A 22,227-nucleotide genomic window follows, 5' to 3' on the forward strand; every position below is an offset into this window, starting at 1 on the left:
ACCAAAGGAATAGATCCACTACAGACGACCAGAATCCGCTATAAAGCGCTGTTGACCCTAGGACAGCTGAAAATTTTGTTGAAGAGGAAATCGGGGCAAATGTTGGAATTGACATACTAGGGGGCACGGCCCTGAACCAGCTCACAGATCGTCTAGGAATAGATCTCTTGCTGCCTCCAAAAAACAGTTCTCCACACCAGCAGAAAGAATTAAAGTCAGGCATATCGGGTGCACCATACTATCTGGCGGTCTCCCACAGCTTCTCGGCCGGTAAACTACCAGATCGCCACACGATACCTCCCTGTGAAGACTCACATATACCAAGCCCAGACTTGTCCTTCCTGGCTTCACAGGAATTGGAGGAGATTGTCGCTTCATACAATCTAAAACCTGTTCAAAATAACATATCTTCTGTACCAATTAATACACCAATGCAGGAAAGAAGCAACCGCAGTAATATCACGCCTATTGAATCGATTTGGGCGGCAATTCTAAACTCAATGCAATACTCTACTATAGCTTTACAATATCAATCGCACAAAATGGACCTACAGCTTACGGTCCTCCAGACATTGGCCGATTTCACGTCGGGGATCGACAAAAAACTATCGAACTCAATAACCTAATTAAGCGGGGACAAGAAGCGCTAAATGGTAGTCAAACCATTCATTTTGAATGCACCTGTGCACCAATAATTGACAAGCTAACAACATTACCAACTATGCTAGGGAATCTTCTATCAGAAATAAAAGGCAGTGCTCCATTACCCCTTACATCTACAGATGGCCGGCACAAGGCAGGGACCGCCTCACCCGAACCCCTAAAAATCGATCTAACAGCAACCAGATCTTCCAACACTGTTGCAGATAATGACGTAACACCAACAATGGCCCCAATAAAAAAATGGCTCCAACACATAAAAACCCTACACCTCGAAAAGCTTATAACAAACAAAAAAGGAAGGGTCACAATAAGAAGCCACTATCTGATCCTTTATATACACTAAGCAAACCGAATGTCACCATGGTAGAACCAGACCCCGATTTTGAAGAAACAGGGTCCACTTTCTGTCCCATCTTCCCTGGCAGGTTGGATCACTACTCCGTAGAGCCCACAACAACTACGGCTGTCACCCTGGGGCCATCACAGAGTCCAGTAAGAAGGGACATCCCCAAAGTGAATGAGAGGCAGGAGGTAATACCAACAGCAAAAGGCCACGCAAGAAGGAATTTCCCAACAATGAAAGAGAGGCAGAAGTCAACATTAACAGCAAACAACCCAGCAACGCTGAAATACATCAGGGAGGGTCAACCCCAGGGGACACTACCCAACGAATTTCTCTTGGCAAAAAACGAGTATCGACAAAAACAGTTGGGGGGGCCCTGTAAAACAAAGCTGCTCACCAAGCAAAAACAAGCTGGTATCTGCCCTCCCGTCAATCTCTCGCAATTCTGCCGATCAAGGAGTAGACCAGAACCATCTTCTGGAACAAAGGCCTTACTTACAGGTCGAAACCCCTACTTACAGAATTTAGGAAAGTACAACCGAAGAACTGGCCAGCATCACTCTCATTCCCGAATATGAATCATGGAGAAGAGATGACATACTAAACAGGGGGAACACTTCACGACTCTTAAACTCCATCCTGAGCCTTGGGAATATAAATTCATTGGACCTACTTTCCATAGAATTCCATCCTAGTAAAAACCGCCAGGGCCCCGAGGTGACGAGGACGAGATGGAACTCAACCAAAATCGCTAACAAAATCAAGGAGGAGGAAAGCACGCTCAAACACTGGGGTATAAAAATGGCAGTCGAATTGAAATCTCCTTATACAACTCTGTTCTTAAAAGCCAGAATCATCATCTCAGACAAAAACACCATCTCAGTATTAAGAGGGGCAAGAAGCAGATCCCCTGGCAAACTTTCTGCTAGAATAGGGGGTTCTAATTTGAGCAGAAGTACAGGGCCATTAATTCCAATTTTGAAACCGGGGCCAGAAGCTCGGTCGCAAATAACATGGACAATATTAACAGACCGTCCAAACTGACAAGAGTGTGATACCCCCCAGACAGCTCTACTTGTGCAAGATCAAATTAAACTCTGCATTTGGAACATTAATGGCCTGGCAGCCAAATTGGTCGATCACGAGGTAGTCAACTACTTGAAAACATTTGATTTTATACTTCTCCAGGAAACCTGGGAAGAAACCTCCAAAGAACTCCAAGGATATTCCTCCTATTTCGTCCCGGCAACAAAGGGCTCTAACCTTGGTCGCAGTTCAGGGGGACTAATGATGCTGGCTTCAATAACCACAATGGGCTCAATATAGCCTTTAGAGGCGAAAATTACATCACCCAATGCCGTTCATGCAATACAGATAAAGCTTTAATTCAACAATACAACACAAGAAGTTATAATAATTAACACCTAAGTGCACCCCAAACTAAAACAAAAAGCAGTAAAGGAGCTGTCAAACGAAATAAAACGGATTCTGGATGAGCAAGACATCGACAATATAATCGTTGCCGACGATTTTAATTTAAATCTTTTTGGATCAAGCCAAGATGACGGCCCTGTGCATGAACTTACATCACTTTGGGGGATACTGAACCAGGGCCAAGCAAACACTAGCAAACCTACAAGATGGGCCAAGTATCTGCTACAAGAACTAGAACATTCAAATCTAAGAGCACTGAATGGCCGCTTCTTGGACGCTAATCCACCAGTTGCCACTTTTCACTCCTCAAACACATCCTCCTATTTAGACTACACGTATGTAACACTAGCCGCGTTAGATAAAATAGCAACCTTTAAAATAGGTCACAATGTTCAGAGTGATCACCTCCCACAAGAAGTATTGTCGAATGCGAGGTCTGCTGCTACACTAGATACCTGGAACCCGGTTGCAAATGAAGAACTCTCTAATCCAAAGCGTTTAAGGTGCAATGCCAACAACATTGAAGCTCTATCAGCCACTGCTAAAATCCTATTTGTGAGAGAAAAAGAAACTGGTACCACAATTGTAACAGCATGGGAAAACTTCATTAAAACCTTCAGTGGCAATTTTACAACCAGGATCGGGACCAAGTCAAGAAGACGGATTAACAAAAGTAAATTCCAGTCCAGAAACTAAGAGCCTCAAACGTATCACAAACTAAACCTTTCGACAACTGTAAAAAACACCAGGGAACCTGGAGCTGCAGTCAACCCTTCAACAAACGAAGGCACTATTGAGAAGGAGGAAGTGTAGAAAAATAAGACAAAAGAATGACGAAACATGGGCTAAATTATTGCATGATGCCAAGCAACACAACAGCGCAAAGTTCTGGCAAACAATCCACAAGCTAGAGCGACCGAACCACCCAGGAATTAATTCCAATATAATTTTAACAACAAGGGAGGGGAACCAAACAAGGTAGCTGGCATCGTGGTACCAGACATCGAATCCCCCAACAAGGGAAAAGTGACACAAAACTGCACAACCAAAGATCACTTGGTTAGTAGCACTAACATCCACAAGCAACAGGGGATTCTGCCAACTGGCTCTACATGCCCCACTGAAGAGGAAGCATATGCTCCCACAGAAAAACAGATAAAAGGCCTAATAACCAAGGGAAGAGATATGGGAGCACCCGACCCCAACGGGATCCCACCGGTACTGTATAAACATGACGCCGTCTTCTGGAGCACGGCTCTACTACCAGTGTTTAAGGGCAAAAACACCACAGTCACCATTCCAGAATCTTGGAAAGGATGCATCATTAGCCCAATTTTTAAACAAGGCAAAAGAAATGATCCAAATAACTATCGACTGATCACCCTTCTTGACGGAGAAGCCAAATACTATGCCGGAACAATATTGGACGAGCTAACATCTTGGGCTTCAGTTAAATCCATCATCCCCATTAATCAAACTGGGTTCTGCAGTGGCCAAGGTACTAAAACTAATATACTGGCTCTTACGTTGTTACTGGATGCAGCAAAAGCATAAAAAATGCCCCTCTTTCTGTGTTTTGTTGATTACACAGCCACTTTCGACCATGTCGATCGTTCCAAACTGTGGGAAAAACTGGAAAATTGGGGTATACCAAACACACTTGTGGATCGGCTAAAGCAGCTGCATACACGCACATGGATCAGGGTCAGACTAGGGACAGGGTCACATATCTCAAAACGAATCATGACCTCGCAGGCCCCAAGCAGGGGTGCGTCCTTGCCCCGATCCTTTTTAACCTCTTTTTGGCCGATCTGCCTGGGGAGCTGGACAGCAGTGTATCCCATGCTCCAAAACTGGGAAACAAGCTAATGTCAAACTTGCTATACGCTGATGACCTGGTTTTAATCAGTCGGACACCACTTGGCCTTCAGCACCTACTTGACACAACAAGAAGTTTTTCTAACCGGAACCCCCTCAAAATAAATCTCAAGAAGACCAAAATTATGGCAGTCAACTACCATAAAAAGAAGACCAATAGCTGATTCCTTGATGGCCAACTCTTGGATCAAGTACATGGAATATTAATGGACCATAATAGCTCATTCAAACCTCAGCTAGAGTCCATGCGAAGAAAGGGGATCACAACATATTTAGCACTGAAGACACTTTAGAGACGGCATCCTGACCTCACGTTTGACCCCTTTTTACAGGTCCTGAGGGCCAAATTGCTGCCGTCATTGACATACGGGAGTGAGGCTCTCAAAGGTAAAGATGCAGCAGCCTTAGACATCATAACAGCCAACTCCTATAGAGCAATATTCCATCTCCCAAAATACGTCTCCCAGACTCAAATACGGTTAGAATTTGGGATCCAAAGACAAACGGTGGAAAGAAGGAGTACCTACGTTAAAGTTGGCACAAAATCCAAAGTGCTGAGGCCGGACCTTTAAATTCCCACCTCTGGAAAGCCTTGCACAATCAAGAAAAATGTCCAGCCAGGGACTATCTGTTTGACTGTATTGAGTAACTGGGCTTGTCCGAACTTTGGGCTGTTCCAACTGATCATCTTTCCTTAAATAAAGCGGTGAGAAAAACAACATCCATGCTTTCTGTTCTAGAAGACAAAGCAATTCTTACCAATAAGTCACATGGCTGGATAGTGCTCAGTGATTATGTAAGGCAAAACCCCCAAGCCTACTTGAGTGCCGGAATTAAGATAAGCAGGAAGGAAAACGTTCTAAGGTTACGCTTGGGGGTAATTGCAATCAAACCCAATCTTCCACCTTTGGAAAGGAAAGGAGGCACTCTGACCTGTCGCCTATGCGGAAGTGGGAAGGAAGATATCGCTCAAGTAATCTGCAACAGTCCCAATTTAAAGGACATAAGATGCACCTTGCTACGTCCCTTTTTCAGGCATTACAGCATCCGGTCCTGTAGGCAGGCAGTGAAGCTTTGCTTCAATCCTATTGATTTTTAGCTCAACTGTCGGCTCACAAAATTGTTTGAGCAGGTAACTAAGAGACTTAAGATCTTGTCGTTATCCGAAACATGCTAAAATGCTACTTAAGTACATCAATTCCCTAACTTGTATTAGTTGTACTTGCACTTTAATCACCAAGCCTCTAACTTGGACAATGGACCTGGTTAAGCTGTGCCATCCTACTTGAGAAGTTGTGGTAGACACTGCTGTTAGTATTAAATGAGATGTAAAAGTTTATGAGAATCTTTTTTTTTTTTTAAACGGCTGACTGTACACATTAGGAATATGCAATTGTTGACCCTTTTATATTGTGCACCTTTTAATAGTTTTTATAGGTATTTATCTGTGCACAATGAATATTTCTGGCATGCATTTGCAAAGATTTTAATTAATCAAGCAAAATAAAATATTATCTTATCTTATCCTAGTAAAACCCTCTTGTGTCAATCTGTGGATTGACATGTAGTAGGGGGGAAAGACAAGTTACAAGATGGCCGCCGAGATTTTGAGTCACGACAGTGCGCATTCATCGGTGCACTTCAATTTGAATCCATGAGGAAAAGACTAGTTTTGGAGACACTCCCCCCTCATCTGCTTAAAGCTGGGATGCATATCAATTTCGTAGTCCCTTAGTGGTCGGGAGACATTCTCTCTTGTCCTGGGTTTACGGTTTATTCCTACCCCCCCTTTTCAACCTAGTTTATTTCCCCTAATATTCTGTGAGGAGAAGGGTCCGTAAATTCTGTTCACTGAAGTTTTGCTGACTGGAGAATGGACTTATAGTGTCCACTCTGCCTTCTCAGTGAACTGTAGTTGAGTTCCTTGAGTTGGCAGCTCCGGGAGCACGAGTAGCAGTGACGCAGAGTTCCTGCACTAGAGGGCTTGAGAAGAGCGTCCTCAAGCTTCGAGCCCATCTTTCCAGCAGTCAAATAAGTCAGAATTTTCCAGTGTTAAAAACGTCGTATTATGGAATCATCTTCAAGCGACTACAGGGCGATTTAGATAAACGCCACAGTTCAGAGCGTCACATCGCCTCTGCCTCCCTAACGTTCCTTCCTACTCTTTCCGCCCTTTCCTTCCCTGTACCTTTTTGCACATTCCTTCTTTGAAGCTGAACTGTTTGGATACAAGCCTGATCATCACGAACTATTCCCTACGTGGAACTTTGACACAATTGAACCAGTTTACCTTGTAATAAGTACTGTGTGAATGGTTATACAGTGGTACTACAATTTACTTATAGAAGAGAAGCAAATCTCCTCCAATAGCTGTTAGGGAAGAGCATAGCTTTTATTAATCACAATAGTGAACAGTTAAAGTAAGTGTGTTTTACATTGGTTTGTATTCCCTTCTGTGCATTAGGACACCTAGCTCCAGAAAAGATATTGCTGATATCGCCATTCCACTATAATAGAAGAGAAGCTACAGCTCCTTCCTCACCTGGTAGGGGAGAGCATAAATTGGTCAACGGTAATGGTTTGCAGGGAAGGTAGAGTGTAGTTTTACTGTGACTTTGTATCTCCCTTTGTGCACTAGGAACTCTCATCTGGAGCCCAGTTACTGAGTCGGAAGTACGAAGACTCTGAAGCAGAAGTAAGAAAGGGTGCAAGTCGAAGTCAGAATTGTCTCTTCTCTGTCCCCATCCCCGTTTCCCCTTTTTGGAGCAGTCACATTGTTAGGCGGTGTGTTCCGGAGAGTGGGCATTAGGAAATAGTTTCATTCTGCTTATGTGGAGAACACGGTACTTGAGGAAACTTGACAGATGCCTAGCACTCCACTGACTTAGTGCTCAGTGCTTTGTAAGGTTTTGGTCGCATTCTCAATGACTAATCATTCAGGGTAGCTTCTTTTTGTGGTGCATGCTTTCATAGATACCACCCCCATTGTGTTTCAAAGGAGCCAATGATGTGTAGTTCATCTCTTAGATGGAGCCAGTAAAGGAGAATATTGATCAGCAGAAGAAGCTACCTAAATACTGCAGTGCCCTCTAAAACCCACAGTAGAGGAGGGAATTCACCCTGCAATAGATATATTATGCAAAGAGGTTTAGTACCCGTTGATATTTAATGTAATACCCAGATTTCATTACAAGACCGGAGGCTACCATTATGCAATAAGCTTTTATTGCTGTCCCAACATGCAGCCTTCTAAAGAATATTAATACATCATAACAGAATGTCCATGAAGGACTATAATGCCCAGTGCAGAAACTCATAATCCTCTTTTATTGGCTGCTCCTCAACAAGATAAGCATATGGCTTTCTGGTTCCTTTTTATTATCTAGCAAAGATACTTGATTATGCTTTTATCACTTATGACTGCTATTGAATATTTTCCTTAGAAACATGTTGTAATACTGTTTCTTTAGAAGCTTTATATGTATACACATCCAATTAACGGTTGGGCCAAGTAAGGGTTGATTGCTTTTTGAATATCTACACTAATTAGTTTGTTCAAAACATCGAGTGTTTAACAATGTAAACATGATTTACTGTTGAGCCGATGTCATTGAGAATAAGCCTGCAGTAAATATGCCATTGACTAAAAAAGGGCATGAGCACTGGCCTCGGTGTTTCTACTTGATGCGTATAAACCCCTAGAGGGGGATATAAAAAAAAAAGAAAAGGAAATGGATCAGAAAAAGGGGAAATAATCTCCACACATTTCCAGGCAATGGTTGTGTCACCTGGAAACTCCTTCCAAGAGTGCGTAGCTGCGCTGGCAGCTTCCTGTGCTTGAACGCGTTGACAGGTCGCTGTCGGAGCATCGAACAGAGTCATCCAGTTGGACTGGAAAAAATGCTTTCGCTGCATGTACGATTTAAGTGAACATTCACTGCGCCATTTTGTATTTAGCTGCCATTTTGAGCAATGATGGAAACTAACTTCTTTCTCATTCTCGATCTGCCTCACCGAAAAGCAGCTGGCAACGTATGAGTTTTGCTGTGCTAATGAATAGACCATTCTTATTATTGCATACCTTTCTGACTAGATAGGCCCGCTCCCCCTGCTCAGAGTGGCGAGGACAGACCGAGTAACCTTGACTGCAAGATAATGTGTGCCCGGTCCCAGGACTGCAACCCATCCTTCATGTATCTCCTTTGTTCACCAGCTTCTGACTGGAAAATTCCAGTCTGGGCGTATCTTTAGGGGTATTGGAAATGTACTTTATGCATTGCTATTTTGACTGAAGTCAGTCCCTCTGCAGCAATTTAAGGAGGCTGGTCAGACCAGTCTCCACTCAAGTGTACTTTCAATAAATGTCTTTTGTTTGTAATCTCTACTGCTGACAGACTCTTCATTTGTATGGAAGGCTGAGAGGTGGTCGCAAGTGACCCCAGTGACCCTAATCGGGTCACTTCCTTCAGTCCTTCATTTGTATTAATGTGTCTTCAGACGTGTAACCAAGGAAACAGCTCCCCTCTTGAGAGCTGCAATGGCTTTGGAGGAATCCGAAGCTTCAGTTTCATCCGCTTACAAAATGCTCTCATTTTGAGAGCTTCGCTGCCACCTAGTGGAAGTTTAATCTAGCAAGTATAATATTATATTTTAAGGAAAGAAGAAAAAACTCTTGTTTAACAAAAAAAAAAGAGTGGGGAAGCACATAGGACATATACGCCAAACCACGAGTACAGTTTTGGGCCAGATTGAGAGGCAAGATTTATACATGTTTGCTATCTAATATAACAGTTATGGAGGCTACTAACTCTTAATTCCAAGAAGGGTTGAATGAACTCCTGCGAGAATCCATAAAGAGGTTTTTAGTTGAGGAACTTGGGTCCTCAGTGAGAGAGGCAGTGGACGCTGCATTAAGTAAAAAGAGAGGGTCCCCTTTAGAGGGTAATTATTATTCCCTCTCTGATGGGAATTTCTTCCTCTACCTCTAAACCCCAGAGCGGTAGCAAGTTTTCCGAGAGGAGGAAACATATTGAGATGGCATTCAGCCATGCCTACGGCAATGGTAGCCTCTGCTCTATAATAAAGAGTGGTGCTCTTAGCAGCACAGAAGAAAGAGGCCACCATATAGGGGTGCATAGAAAGGTTGTCCTTAGCAGCTTGATTGGAAGGAGTGACCTTCATGCCACAAGATTTAAGAGACAGTCTTAACTCCTGAGCAGAGAACATTGACAATGATGACATGGAAATGGATGAGTTTATCTTTGATTCCCAGGACAGCTATGAGTTCCTGGGGGCTCTAGATAACGAACTGGGGCAAATCTCTACAACCCACCAGGTTAAGGATGACTTGGGGAGGAGAATTGAACCCCACTACTATTAAGCACCTGTGCAGCGTAGAATGGGGACCACATGTCAAAATACCTTGCTCATTATGTAAAGAAACTATTGGACAAGGAAACTCTAATTCCTTTAAGAACTGAGTGCTCTAGACCCTATACAGAGGATAAAGTGTGCAACACACCTAATGTAGTCCCGGAACGTATAACCTTTCTGTTGAAGTTTCGGAAGGAGGCTAGAAACGGTATTAAATTTTTTTTAAAACAATGTCAAGATAAAATCCTTGATATACTGGGCCCACTGACACTAATAATAAATGTGGCAGAAGATACCAGGACTAAGAATGCTTCAGTAAACACTGACCCTCGGAGGGGCTGGGCAGAGCATGCCATATGTATGCTAGGAAATTCTGACGTTAATCTTATTAGGGCAAGAAAGAATACTGTGTTAATGAGGATGAATCCCAAACTAGCAGACCTGTCCTCAAAGGAGGACATGGGAGATACCAAGGGCCTCCTTTTCAGAGAAACTTTGTAAAGTCTCTAGGAAATTGCACCTCCCCCTTTACAGCCTTCAGTAAGGTTCAAACAAGCACGCAGAGTCTCTTTGGCTCAAGAGCTGTTTTTGTACAGGCTGAAAGAAGTGACTGGCTGTCTGCCCAGAAATGTTTTGATCCCAGTTCTACCCATAAGAGCAAAAGAGGCTTGGGTAACTACAGCAGAGGTTACTGACAAACTTCGAACTTCTACCCCAAGAGAGGAAGAATATCAAGGAATAGTGGAGGAAGGTCTAGGCCCTCAAATGCAGTTAATCAAGGTGCGCAGTACCCTTTCTTCCCTCGCAAAGGTGGGGAGGAGGGTTAGATTATTCATCCACAATTGGGAAAAACAACACAGGACACTGGGTGTTAGAAACTGTTGTAGGTTTCACAATAGAATTTTGGGAATACCCAGCCCAAACGGTAAGACACAAAGAGTTGGTTTCAGATACAGAAAAAAGGTCGCTCAGACTCAAAGGTATCCCAAATGCAAGACAAAGGGGCATTATTTCAGGTCCCTGAGCAGGAATTAGCCGTGGTTTTTGTGAGCATGTTTTTTTTAGTAAAAAAAGAAAGACAAGGGCTGGCGCCCAGTTATAAACTTAAGGGAACTGAACAAATATGTACTATACAGACATTTCAAGATAGAGGGTATCCATCTTTTGTGGGATATTTTGCAAGCCAGGGATTGGCTGGTAAAATTGGACCTCAAAAATGCTTACTTTACGATTCCCATGGACGGGCATAGTCAGAAATATCGTCACTTGTCATGGAGGAGCGTAACTTATCAGTTTCGCTATCTGCCCTTCGGATTGTCCTCGGCTCCATGGTGCTTCACCCCGTAGTAAGCTACCTCATACAGAGAGAAGTTTGGCTAATAATATACTTGGCCAATATCCTCATGACTCAGGATAAATCGGAACTTTTGAAGCATTTGTCTTGGGCGACAGAACACCTGGAGAGCTTAGGCGTCATAGTGAATACAGAGAAGTCTGTAATGACCCTATGCAGAACAGAGTTTTTGGGGTTCCAAGTAGATTTGAGGGCATCCCACTTAGTTATTCCACACAAGAAAGTGTCATAGATAAAGAAGGAGGTGAGAACAGTTCTGTCCAAGACATCAATTCTACTGAGAGATCTGGTGAGAGATTTGGGTCTTTTATCATCTTCCATTCAGGCCATTTGCCCTGGCTCTCTACACTAAACGGGCCTAAAGAGATTGTAAGTGATAGGCTTGAGGAAAGACTTATGGTATGGGGGATTTGCTCCCTCTTTTAGAAGATGCTCGAGAGGATCTGGAATGGTGGCTACAAAATCTCGAAGCATGGAATGGCAAGGCTATCGTTGGGAATGTTCTGGACTTTGTTATTCCTGTGACCATCTCCCCCTGCTTCTAATTTGCCAAGTTTGGCCCCACCATCCCGGTTGCTTGTATCTGAGTCCAGGATAGTCACTCCACATAAACCATTTAGAGATGCTGGCTGGTCTGTATGACAATGAGTTTCAGGGACTTGCTGATGAATTCAAACCCACTGATTCAAGTAGACCATTTCACAGCAGCTTCATACATAAACTCAATATATTTCAGTTGGAGACCAAATCAAAAAGCAGAGGCTGTGGATGCTTTTCTGGGTCAAGAACAAAGGATATGCCTTTCCTCCTGTTCTCCATGATTCAGAGAGTGCTGTGGAAAGTAAGAATAGAAAATTGCAGCATCACACTAGTGACCCCCTTTTGGAGATCTGAGGTATGGTTCCCGGGTGTGATAGAACTTGTAGTAGATATTCCACACCCAGTCCTGGTATCCTTGGGTCTGCTACATGATTCAGATGGAGAGGAACATCCTTTTGTCTTCTTGTTAGGAGGATTTCAGGTGATCAAACAGATAATCAGACCTTTCAGGAGAGGCATGGGCCCCAATAACAAGAAAAAGATACATGAGTGTTTGAAACAACTGGTATAGTTGGTGCGTGGAAAGGGATATGGATCCTGTGGAAGTTCCTATACAGAAAGTAGCGAATTATCTAGTGAATCTTTTTAGTAGTGGTCTTTCCTCTAGAAAAATCATTTGTTATAGATCCGCAGTTCTACTGGCCATGCTCTGGTTAATAATTTGGCGATTGTAGGTAATCCTTTAATAAGAAGAGTGATGAAGTGATGAAGGGTGTGAGACTGAAAGACCCCTAAGGCATGTTAGGAATCCCCATGGGATGTTAATTTGATTGTCAAGCTATTCAGCTCCAGGCCAAACAATACTTACTTCTCCCATAAACAAATATCCCTGAAATTGGCACCCCTGTTACATTTAATTTCCTTTAGGAGAGTCTCATACATCAAAGCATTAGAGTTGTCTAACAGACTCTATTCATCAGAGTGTGTACACTGACATTTGGAAAAGAACCAAAACGATGTCAGATTCAGTCTTCTACCCTTTTTTTTCATGATTTTGAGAAGTTGTGTGGTATGCTATTGTAAGGAATATGAGAGAAAAGTCTCGAAATACAGAGTGCCTGGGGTTGATCAACTTCTTTTATCCTCTGTGAAACCTTATAATCCTATTTCTAAAGCCACATTAGCCAGATGGATATGCATGATCATGAACAAAGCTGAGGGGCCACGGTTTGTAAGGTCTTTTGGGCAGGTGGTTCCCTGCCTGAAATTCTTAAAACAGCTGACTGGTCAAATGCAAATACCTTTGCAAGGTTTTGAGACCAATGGAGCAAGTTATTAATGTAGTTTTAGATGGCTTTAAACATGCATAATGGTAGGCTCTTGTCTTGTAATGAAATGCCAATTCTCCAATTTATACACAGAGAGAATCTTGATTTCATTAAAGACAATGGAGGCAAACATTATCCCCCCTCCTCACCCTCGAGGAGAGGGATTTGAAGAAGAGTATTATTAAATGATACTTCAAACCATTCTGATTAAAATGTTTTGGAACAAATGTATTTCTTTGAGGCAATCAACCTTTTCAATTCTTAAATTCAAAGTTTGGATTACATTTACTGTGAGTTTTTTCTTTATCATTGTTTTAGAGAATAGTTCAAAGAATTCAACAGAAAACACCAATGTGGTTCTTTTCTTATGCTGTTGCAGCAAAAAGAGGAGGATGACTTTGTGCACATTTATAATCCTTCATGAACATTCTAATATTTTATGATGTATTAATATTCTTTAAAGGACTTAGGGCCAGATGTAGGTAGGTTTTTACTGGTCGGTAACGGCCGAATTCGGCCGTTACCGACCGGTAAAAGGATTTTGAGATGTAGGGGGCAGAATCGGTAAATTTACCATTCGGTAAATTTACCGATCGGTAATTTTACCGATTCTGTAAATATACCGGTCGGTATATTTACCGACCGGTATTTTTACAGATTCGTTAAAATTGATATGTAGGTGGGACTCTTATGAGTCCCACAAGGCCTAAGAAATCGGTATTTTACCATCAAATTCAATTTGATGGTGAAATACCGATTCAGGTGTGCATGCACATGTGTGCATGCACACCTGTGCCATATGACAGGCAGACCTGCCCTTAGGGCAGGTATGCCTGCCATATGGCCCCCGACCCTTTTTTGGGGGTGCTAGAGGGTGTCAAAGTGACACCCCCTGCACCCTTGTCAAAATCGGTATTTACCGATTCGGTAAATACCGACCGGTAATGCCCCATTCATTCCTATGGGCTTCAAAGCCCATAGGAATGAATGGAGCATTACCGGTCGGTATTTACCGATTCGGTAAATACCGATTTTTACCGAATCGGTAAAATGCACATCTGGATGGACCTACATGTCCACCCTTCATATTTACCGATTCTTAATTACCGAATCGGTAAAATTCGGTAATTAAGAATCGGTAAATATTTTTTACCTACATCTGGGCCTTAATGTTGGGGCAGCAATAAAAGCGTATTGCAGAATATTAGCCTCCGTTGTCTTTAATGAAATCAAGATTCTCTCTGCATTTAAATTGGAGAATTATCATTCTCCAGATATGCGAGGCACATAGCTACCAAGGTTTCAGATTGCTTATGGGAGACATTTTCATAGTTTCAGTATACTTATGAATGACATTTAATGACAAAACTTGTGAGACTACGAGTGACGCTTGCAAGCAAAATTAAGAAAAGAAGTCCATGAAACAGATAAATATCAGAAATTAAACCAGTTTGAGCAATGAGAAAATCTAAGAAGATCTTAAAACTGCTGCAAACACCTGTTCTTTGCTGCAGGCAAATCAACCGTCTTGCACTACTTTATGGTGAGTCAAAAATACAATCTCTCTCTAGCAGGACATTAATCATCATGGAACTTTGACATTTCTTTTTGTTTTCTGAAAACTGCCGGATATCCAAGTCAATTTGCAGCTACTGCTTTTAAAACCATAATTTATTTATATGTACAATATGTACAGCATCTCCACCTAAGCACAGGTGCACAAGTAACAATAATGCCTGTGAAAAACAATAAACCACTGAGCTGTCCCCATATATTACGGTTCTGTGACATGCTGGTACACAAGGCTGCTATGGTGGAGGTGGGGACGGTTGTGTTAGTGGGGTCCGGTTTTGTAGCAGTGCTGCAGTTTTAAAAATACTGCAATGTTCCATGTATATCCAGCAGTTTTCAGGCAACAATAAAAGTGCCAAGGAGTTTTGTCTACTGTATCAAAAGGAGGGAGATTAGAGGATGAGATCAATCGATCAACGGACACGGTTAACCACCCAAGAGGGTAGGTGGAAGGTCCAGTAGCAGCTTGTGTCCGTGTTATGCACTAATGAAACAAAAGAGGTCGCTGTACTGTTCCTATGGGAAATGGGGAGAGTGTTTAGCTGGCATGACCACAGATGTCAGAGTAACATCCTGGGGCATCCATTTTGTTGGATATAATGGCCTCACACACCCCGAAGGATGTCATGCTTCATCATCGGCAGTTGCTCCTCGTCGGGGAGGCGGTGCAATCCCCGACGGGCTCACCTCAAAGAGGGGCTCTTTGGCGGAGATCTTTTTCCAACTGCCTTTTGGTGAGGTGGGGGTGTGTGGACCGGGCTAGGTGTAATGATGTGTGGGGTATTAAAATGTAGCAAGGGGTACCTGAATTCAGTTTATTCTGGCGGTCCCCTGGCTGCAGTTAAAAAGAGGGGTTAGGCTCACTAAGAGTCAACAAGTTAGGTCAGGTGACCCTAGATGAGGCTAAAGGTGATGAAGGTCGACATGTTTCACGCTATGGGTCTATTCACCAGCGATTCATCAGGACCGTGTATATATGTGCAGTGTCAAACATGCTAGTGTCATGTATGTCTTATGTTTACCTCTGTGGGTGCTCCTATGCCTAAAGGTTGAGGACTACATGCCACATGAGGGGTCGGCGGGAATAAACATCAGGGAGAGCCCAAGGTTGAAGCTCGTTCCTCCTGTGTCCGCGCTGATAGACCTACCCTTCTCCGCCGAGCACAGGTGCTATATGTACAGCATCTCCACCTAAGCACAGGTGCACAAGTAACAATAATGCCTGTGAAAAACAATAAACCACTGAGCTGTCCCCATATATTACGGTTCTGTGACATGCTGGTACACAAGGCTGCTATGGTGGAGGTGGGGACGGTTGTGTTAGTGGGGTCCGGTTTTGTAGCAGTGCTGCAGTTTTAAAAATACTGCAATGTTCCATGTATATCCAGCAGTTTTCAGGCAACAATAAAAGTGCCAAGGAGTTTTGTCTACTGGCAGTTTGACTCATCCAAGGTAACCCAGAGGGCTAATATTCCTGCTGCAAAGTATGTGTACCAAGCATATCAAAGAACAGTATTTTATGTGCATAGCTCAGTGGGTTACTGCTTTTATCACAGACATTGTTTTGTTACTGTGCAGTTCATAAGTTACAATTGTAATCTAGCACAGTGAGTTCTAAACTGCCATCAAAGAGCTGTATACAAACTGCAAGGTGCATGTTAGAAAGTTTTGTTGTTTCCCTGTCTTTCTTTACCCTGATGTTGCTAACCTAGTTTGTGTAGAAATTAATTCTTATGAATAAAGTCAACCATAACCACAGTGTTATACCTTGAAACCGGAGTGTGTGCTTCTCCAGACCAAGCAGTCTTAAAGAATGCCCATCAGTATGGATGGGATGCAAATCCTACACCTTGCAGTCCCCTTTGCCTTATGTAACATTTTCTATACAATGAGTTACACATGTATGTTTCATTGTCTCTGTAAGTGTGTGTGATGTAAAGTGCTTCGACTCCCTACACTGGTATTAGAGATGCTATAAAACAAATGAAATACATGTAAGAGGATAATGGAGAGATGAGACACTGTTGGAGGGTCACTGTGAGGAATCACTGAAGAGCCTCAACAAGAGTGTTGTATCCTGGTGCACAGTAACATCATCATTTATTATGCTTCAAAAGCTAATACAATGAAATATATAATGACAAATGCATTGTTGGGTGCACCATTTTCCCCAAAATTTTCTTGGGGTTAAAATCCCCCAAATCCCCCCTTTGTAGTGGGCCCGTAGGCTCGCTGCACTCGCTATGGGCTGGTCTGACAAAATTTGCCAGAGCTGCTTTGGGTTCCCAGTCTGGCCCTGTTTGCAGCAGGCATATTTCTAACACGGCACACCCCCGCCCCAACCCAGCTCAGTGCCAAGTGCGACTAAACCACAAGTAACCAAAGGATGTCTTTGCAGCAGGTACATGAACCCCCACCCCCACCCTCTACCATCCCCCAAGTGCTTGTTTATGGTGAGTCTATCAAAAACTGGCACTAAACAAAACTCCAATCTCCCTCCATCAGGTCATTGACTTACCTTCTGCCTTGGGCTGCAGTCTGTGGCCTCACACTCACTGCAGACCGCTGCTCAGACAGTGCTGTGATGTGCTGAGTCGACAGCAGTCACTTGCTGTTCCGGTGAGGCAGGCTGGCACAGTGATAGATGATGCCCCTCTCTGCAGGACCAGTCAGGGTGAGTTTATGGCCTACCACTGCTTTCTAATTGAAGAGCCATGGTAACCGTGTGACTTTTAAAGTCGCTCTGGTTCAGTGCCTGCTCTCACCATGACTGGATCCAACCCATTGGCAGGGCAGCACGTGTCAAGGAGATCAGGAGAACATGACTTGCACTTAATGTATTGAATTCAGGTCAGCAGGCACGGCCAGGCTGCAGTAGCAGGGGGGGGGGCCTGCCTGGCAGGACCTACAGCATACACACGGATCTCTGTAGAAGATGTGATAAACTTGTGGGCTATCTTAATGATGATGGATCCTTGACCTGCAGCTCAACACTCAGTCTTTTTGATGTACCAGATATACTAGCAAAAAACAAAATTGTGCCTCGAGTATTGTGACGGCACAGAGTCCACACTCCCATGAACAGCATTCACCAACAGTCATCTTCCTCATGAAGCTCGCCCTCCGTAAGCAGCCCTGCCCTTGGGCTTTGAGTTCTGCTCATGAAAGGGCAGCCTCCATACAAGATCCTGAGGTTGTATGCAACTCAGGGTCAATGGAAGTACGTCACCGTAAAAGTTAAATGGAACTAGCGTAATGGTCGCCAGACTCGGGGCTGCAGTCATCTTAGATGGATTGGCGCAAACCGGGACCAGAACGTAGAGTTGGACAAAGGAATGCCTCCCAAGTTTTCTTTTCATGTTTCATGTTCAGAGACTCTTGACTCACAGAGACCAGTGAGGTCAGTACAGGTCTACTATGCAGCACGTGTGCACAGCACTAGCAGCGCTGCTGTTAATACAGACTCTAGACGGTTGCGGTCCCTCCCAGCTTCTCTCCCTCAGGCACTAATAATGCATGACTAATGCATTTTAGTGCAGTGATATGGATCACCACTATGTTAGTCTAACCCCTAATGTGTGGATGAAGTCTGTGAAAATGAACGTGCACAGTTTCATACAGAATCTTAGGACCATTAATAATGTGGTTATCTCAAACTTTCCTATGATCATCCTTCCTTGCATACCTGCAAAACTCCACTGGTTTACTGTAGCTGATCTTTGTTCTGCTTTTTGCTGTATTTCCATAGATGAGCAGAATCAGTATCACTTCTTATTTTCACTTTAGAGGGCAATACGTGGACCAGACTTCCTCAAGTCCTTACGGAGTACCCCTGAATCTTTTCCCAGGCTCTGAAGAAGGTTCTAGACACATAGGGGCCTATTAGGAACTCGGGCGGATCGCTACCGCCCGCATGGCGGTGGTGATCCGCTCGAGGTCCGTCCCTGCCCGCTACCCATTTCCACCCAGTCATATTACTATGGCGCGGGGATCCGCGGCGGGCGGAAAGATCGTTTGCCACTTTTCCGCCCGGTCAACAAGTTGACCGGGCGGAAAAGAGTTTAATATGGTGGTGGTGTCTGTTAGACTCCGCCAGCCATATTACTATGTGGGTGGAAACATGCCGGAAAGGCATGCGGGAATCACTTTCAGGGGCCCGCTGCGGACCCCCAGAGACTTTGGGGGGTACCTATGGTACCCCCCTGCAGTTCCATGCACAACATGGCAGGCACCACGCGGAAGTGCACGACATGCCTACCTGGCATTGTAGCGGGCGGTGAGGAGTGCACCGCCCACCACAATGTCAGGAATGCAGGATGCGCCCGCCACTGTGGCGGGTGAATCCTAATGGCCCCCACAGGACCCCGCCCTTATAGCGGGCAGTCCCATTTCACGATAGGATGGCGGGCGGACTTCCAATGACCCCCTTAGTTTTTCTCCAGGGGTTCTACTGTAGGCCAATATGTTGGTGATTTACTTTTGATCTATGTTGCTCTAAGCTCATTGCAAAAATGATTCCATCTACCACCTCACCGAACTAGCTAATAAAGAACATAAGGGCAAAGGAGAAATTACAGTTGTGCTTTCCCAGAGAAAAATAGCTTGGTCGTGAAATGTCTGATAAGCGCCACCTGTCCTCTGAATGAGTGGAAGCTATTTCGAAGTTGTCCAGCCTGTAACTGTCTCCCATGTACACACATTTATGGGCATGGGTAAAATAACCTGCATAACATGTATGCAACATGTGTCCTTGTTGCTCCCTCCTCTTTTGTGTGTTCAGAGATTACCCCAAACCAGCCCAGTTATTTCCCCCTGCATGCCACATGATGTGAGAGAGAGAGAGATTTCTACTCCTGTAGAACTTACCTTCGATGCCCGTGGAGCACCACCCAATCAGTCCTCGTCTGCTCCTGGAGGGTGCAGAACCCTTCAATCTTGAAGGGCCCTTAAAGAGTGTCACAAAAAGCATAAAAGAAGAGAACTTTACTCATACCAAGGTTAATCATTAGATTGGTCTAAAGTTACAAAATTGCTGAAATTCAAAAAGAAAAACACTTTTACATGAGAATCAGAACAAGAGATTGTTGTTGGGAAAAGCCAAGACACTTTAGTTGAATTATAAATACATATGTGCAAATCAGAATGTGCATAGGAAAACACAAGGACAGTTAAACTTGAATGCAATTGTGTGGGAGCAATTCAACCTGGAAGCTTCTAGAAAATAAATAACTGATCAGAATTACATTACTCTATGAAGAGAATTGAGTGGACACGTACTAAGAAACTATCGCGAGACAGTAAATGCAGAAAAAGGTGAGCCAAGATCTGCTCAGAGAAAAGTATAATGCCCTAGGAAAATTACAACTGCATAAATACTGTAAGTTAGCAATTGTTCCATCTTTATTTAATCAAGTATTGCTTTGCTTTCCAATCAATTAGACCAAGGGAAGTAATATTGAGTCCATCTAAAAAAGAAGCAAGGGAGCATAAGCCTGATAGACCTTCATGAATGAATGAAAGGTGATTTGTGGAGCGCACAACTGCTCCTAGGAGCGTCTCATTGAAAATCAATATATAACGTCCTGGTCGCCTTTCTCCCAACCTCCTAATCCCTTAGATAGCAGTGGTCAGCACACATAATTGGAAGGTGTGCTTAAAATTATTCTCTGTGGATTAAGTGAAGTCACATCACTCATGCAGAAGTCCTGGTATTCAGGTCAGTGTCCATTACCAGAAACCAAGCCTATGAAAAATGAATCTGCCTCGGTGACATGGACCCAGATAATCCAATAGACACCGAAGAATTGGTTCAAGCCTTACCTAGAAGGTGTCCAGATGTCCTGGTATAAATGGCTCACAATTTAGCGAATGTCCAATCTAAGTTACTAAATCTACATCAGGGAAATCTGGTTTTAAAAATCACAATTATTGCGACATAAACGTAGAACTAGTCATTGGCTAGCTAACATAGAGACGGTTCCTTGGCACCCATGGCCTATTTGTAACCTAGATGGTTTCAGAATCCTGGGGTTATTCCACAAAGCATGGCAGTAAGTTCCAGAGGTTTTTGACACCGACCCCCTGCAACTTTGGCAGCTCCAGAACGGTTCAAATGAGAAAGTCCCAAATACAGAATGTTCATGAACCAGTGTCGAATAAAATTTGTATGTAGATCTACAGCTTTCCCTGATAATGCTTCTGAAGTACCCTTTGTTATTTCTTATCTAGCTAGTAATGCTACCTCCTAACTAGTACTGCTGGTGGAAAACAAAGATCTTCTCTTGTATAATTTACATGCATTTAAAGAGGCTATGAGAAAGTTATTCACTCGACACACTTATGCACGCTAGCGATAAGGAATTGCTCAACTTGAGTCCCATAATGTGGAATGACAGACCAGAACAGGTAAGACCAGTAGATGGCTCAGAGCTCTCATTCGGCCTGATAACATTTCAAACTGAACCACTCAGTATGGTTTGTGAAAATGGACACAGAGGCAATTTGTTTCAATCTCCTATTTTTTGAGCCATCCTGGGGGGTTCCATGGTTGCAGTTACATATTCCCAAGATCGATTGAGCTCTATGAAAGATCACTGTAGATTCCAAGTATTGTCTGCAATCATACGAACAAGAAGCTTCTGATTTGGTTCCTCCTCTGACTAGGGGTGGGTGGAACTCACAGAGTTTCACTCTGTGGAATTCCATGGATTGCATAAAAACTCAATGAGAGTCCACAGAGTTCAACAAACTGGTCGAATTCGGCACGAACTCCACCGGCAGAGTGGAATTTTCACCCACCCCTACCTCTGACCTGTTTTTCAGTCCAATAGGAGATAAATGAGTGGCTGCAAAGACAGTATGATGACTTCCAGGATATAGTCCACAAGGTAAATACCATATCACTGCCTCCTCATAAGAGTTTTTACTGTCAAATGTACATCCTGCCTGGGTTTAACCTACTGTGTGGTAGGGTTTATGCCCTAATGGAACCCACAACTTGACATCAAGGAAAACCTGGATGAACTCATATCTTGTGGGTTTACTAAACACTCCCACTCACCTGTCTCCTCTCCATTGTTCTTTTAAGGAACGAAGAACATGCATTGTCCATAGTGACCTGAAGAAGGTAACAATTAAGAACAAGTATTCTCTACCATTGATTCCTGGTCTTTTCGACGTGCTCTTTAGTTTATACTAAACTGGATTTTCACTGGGCTTACTATCTGGTTAGAGTCTGTGAGGGCCAAGAATGGAGGTCTGTTTTACAGCAAGCATTGACTGTTTGAATACTGGGTCTTGCCTTTCAGCCCAGAGGCATTTCAGTTTTTGTTTTTATAAATGGAGGTACTCTGGGAGTTTCTGGACATGTGTAATTATCTACAAAGACAACGTTTTGATTTATTCACAGAATGAAGAAAAATACCACTCAACTGAGGGCTGTTTTGCAAAAATTACAAGAGAGTCTCTGATTCCAAAAAGCTAAAACTGAATAAGTGCATATTTCTTTTAGACCAAGCAGAGTTTCTTGGATTTATTATTTCTCTCTCGGAGATTCAGATTGATGAAAATAAAATTGAAGCAATTTTAAATTGGTCAGCCCCCACTAATGTCCAAGGAATAAATTGTTTTTTAGGGTTCGCTGATTTTTATAGACATTTGATTACTAATGTTTTTGACGCACAAATTGACTTCTTAGAAACGGGGTACCTTTCTTTGGACAGAAGAGGCAGAAAAGGGCTGTC

General features: G+C 43.3%; 1 long non-coding RNA gene across 1 annotated transcript in view; it reads right to left on the minus strand.

Moving 5' to 3' along the window:
• Positions 1-19,430, minus strand: part of LOC144819886 (uncharacterized) — a 56,943-nt gene extending 37,513 nt beyond the window's left edge. Inside the window, exon 1 of the long non-coding RNA XR_013607608.1 lies at positions 19,352-19,430. This is a non-coding gene — a long non-coding RNA (uncharacterized LOC144819886). The remainder of the gene's footprint in view (positions 1-19,351) is intronic.
• Between the last annotated feature and the right edge of the window lie 2,797 nt (positions 19,431-22,227).

Source organism: Lissotriton helveticus, chromosome 2_1 (genome assembly GCF_964261635.1).
Source record: "Lissotriton helveticus chromosome 2_1, aLisHel1.1, whole genome shotgun sequence".
Lineage (NCBI taxonomy): Eukaryota > Metazoa > Chordata > Amphibia > Caudata > Salamandridae > Lissotriton > Lissotriton helveticus.